Here is a 3,471-nt window from a genome sequence, read left to right on the forward strand (position 1 = left end):
AATCTCAATATGATCAAACTAAATCCATGGGTATGTTTCAACTTTCCCTTGGTTTGATTACTTGAAGATTCAAAATACCAGAGTATACACATTCCCGAAAAAAATAGTCAAACAAAATGTTTATGTATTTTTTAGAAGAAAAAAAATGTAAACACAACAAAATTCTAATAATTTTACTGCAGATTTAAACCAGTTCCAACAAAATTTGAAAATCAATCAAAGAGCAACTTTTATCTCTATTAAATATTGTCTCTAATTCATAAAATATACAATCAATGTGTAATTAGTGTATAATTATTGCCCTGTCATATAAATATAAAGGGACAATCAATATTCCAAGTGTATACAAAGACAACATATTTAACACAAAATCAAACTCTTTTGTTACTCCCCTTTCTTAATTATACTAGAGGCAGAGTATTTTCTGAAATTACAATAATGCATGTGAGCCAACCAGAACAGAATTCTAAGTTCTCCCAACTTTGAACCCACCAATCAGCCCTGTAACAAATTACCAAAACCTCACCAGCACCAAAATCAATTAAATCCAAGCTACTTACACAACACCAAAGAAACATCTAACAATCAAACCGCTACGATTTCCACTTTGAAAGACACATAGGCACAACTCTAACCGCTACAGAACAGCTCCTCGTTCTGACCTATCTATATATTCCAAATGCAAGCAAACCAAATAGTTTTTAAATTGAGTAAAATTTTCCTGAGCCGAATTATGCAATACAGCAAACACAATCCTTTCAAAATGCCATCAATCTTGTTCTCTTCAATATCTGATGAACCGGTAACAATGCATATGAAGAATGCAAAATAAGAGTGACAAAAAAGAACTAATACAAAGACAAACAACTGTAGGAGAAAAAGTGAAGAAGAATCGCACACAGGGATAATCAAGTCTTCTATATTGCATAGAGTTGAGTTCACTCACCATCTCTTTCATTATACAGTGATGCAAAAGAATATGTGTCTTCGTCACTGTTATAACCAATATAATCTATACTGTCATATTCAAATGCATCTTGAGAGGATAGGTCATCATAATTATTGTCCAAAGTTTCTTTTGAAAACCTATGTTAGTATTGAACAAAAAACATATCAAACAACCAAAAGAGAAGACAAACAACATAAAAACACAATAAAAAGATCACAAGCACCGAATAAACTTGTCAGTACATGTCATGTTTTTGTAAAGCCAAAGTTGAATGGGTTCATTGAAAGTGTACACAAAAAACTACATAATAATTACAAAAATTAAAAGTCCTCCTGGTTTCACTAACCCCAGTGCACCTTACTTTTACAACACCATTATCCCCTATGATGCTTTTACAACACCATTATCCCGTGTGATGCTTTTCTTTGTAAGTCTCAACTTTTTCATTTTAGTTTTATTTCTATGACAACTCTTTGACAATTTTAACTCTCGGCAAAGAAGAAAAAGAGGTGTTTTTCCATCTTAATATAAAATACAAAGTCAGACAAAACCAACAGTGTATCAACTATCAAGAAAGTAAAACATATACAAACATACACATAAATATATACCTTCACTACAACTGATGGACGCTAATTCTTGAGACTGTTAAGTTGAAAAAGGATTTCACTTCTGCCAGATCCTGTGGACAGAAGAAGAAACACTCTGGATCCTTGTTTCATATCACTGCAAGTAGCTATATTTAAGAAAATATTAAAATTTATCAAATATCACTCATGCCAATACACCAAAAAACCAATAAAATCAATAAATTTCAAATATCACAATGCAAATCAAAACATGTCTCACTCCATCCTCTACATAATAGTATGATGGATGCATAATACATAAACTGCTCATTTTTTTGTTTTCTTTTGTGATGCTTGCATTTTATATACCTTAGCTACAATTACTTTGATTAAAGTTAATATTCTCCATATTTATAACATTTTATCAATATAAGAAAAAAATGTTAAAATAAAATACAATAGCATGGAGGATAAAATGTAATGACTATTTTCGGTAGTTTATTTTATCAGAACCCAAGAAATAATCAAGGGTGAGAGGGCAAAAAACAAATTAATAATAGGTAAATTTTACATAATAGTTCTCTTCCACAAAACTATAATAAAAAATAGAACAGTAAAACACCCTAAAGCTTTCTAAGAAATTGTATATGCCTATTTCTTGAATAACCACTTCAGAAAGGATGCAATCATCAAAGCTTTACCTTTAAAGCCTTCCTTTCTTTTTCTTTTTGCTGAAGCTGAACGAAAATATGACCCATAGAACTTGTGTTTCTATGAAATAACACCTCCCAATCCATAGTGATACGAATAAGATTAACCTACATGCATATAAACTTTAGAGGAAATGAAAATGCTAAAAACTTTACAACTAAAACCATCAAGAAATGAGGATGGTGATATTATCATATATCATGAAGTTAAAACGTGTGAAAGAAAAATCAAAGACAACTAACAACTTTACCTTCTGAACAACATGAATACCCAACTAAATCTCAGATCTGGTGAATATACATGTCAAATTGCATCATCAATCGCTTCTCTCTCTTTAAAACTCACACCTCAAAAATCATAGATCCAAAATATTGGGCAACTATGAGACACATTTAAGAACACAACTCATTAACAACAACATATATCAAACCAAATCCATAAAACGAAATAGAAAGGAAAAGAAGTGGAAAAAACCGCAAACCAACCACCGTACATTTGTCCGACCGTCGCTCGTACCACTGAACTGATTATGGCTTCCACTCTACGAATCCGACCATCAAACTCGCTGCTGCAACCCTCCATGAAAAACGCACAGGTAGACGAGAAAGAGGGAGAAGTGAAAGAAAGATTATGAGTTTTCAAGGCAAAGTTTTGATATTACGAAGAAAGATTTCTGAAAAAGTAAAGGAGATGGGAATTTGTGATTTTTGGGTTTACGACGGCGGGATGGGAATTTGTGACTTTTTTTGTTCACATTTTTAGGGTTTGAGCAAAGGGAAGAGAGAAGAGGGAAGGAGAGAAAGAGAGAGACGAGAGAAAAAGAGATGGAGAATATAGTGTAATTGCCAAGTGTCAGACAGTACAATCTTTGCTAGTACAAAAATTGCTTAAAGTGACCAATGAGCAAACTACGTTCGGCATGTGTTGTAGTTTATTTTGTTAATTACGTGTTTAACCTTTTGCAAGTGTAAAGAATTTATTTTGGAAGGGCAATATGGACAGTTTGGTCAATACTTTAGTATTGGGTAGATAGTTGATTACGCATAGTAGAAAATTCATTGAGTGATAATGGTATGCAGATGGATTAATCGTTGAAGAGTACACTTATTATGCAGTATTCTAGTTTTTTTAATATTTTTTTCCACTAATGTAATTGATTAAAATCAAAATTTAAGAAAATTAATTTCATCGTCTTTTTGCTGAATCTAAGCATTCACCTTTAGACCAACTCCTAAAGTTGAA

At 32.0% G+C, this 3,471-nt stretch overlaps 1 long non-coding RNA gene across 1 annotated transcript; it reads right to left on the reverse strand.

The window, feature by feature from the left end:
* Positions 1–283: 283 nt before the first annotated feature.
* LOC131655190 (uncharacterized) lies at positions 284–2,976 on the reverse strand. The gene is made up of 6 exons (XR_009299678.1): positions 2,723–2,976; positions 2,480–2,608; positions 2,220–2,336; positions 1,561–1,685; positions 947–1,086; positions 284–791 (listed from the first exon to the last, which is right to left on the reverse strand). It is a non-coding gene; the product is annotated as an uncharacterized LOC131655190 (long non-coding RNA).
* Positions 2,977–3,471: the final 495 nt, after the last annotated feature.

The sequence above is a fragment of the Vicia villosa genome, linkage group LG3, assembly GCF_029867415.1.
Source record: "Vicia villosa cultivar HV-30 ecotype Madison, WI linkage group LG3, Vvil1.0, whole genome shotgun sequence".
Taxonomy (NCBI): domain Eukaryota; kingdom Viridiplantae; phylum Streptophyta; class Magnoliopsida; order Fabales; family Fabaceae; genus Vicia; species Vicia villosa.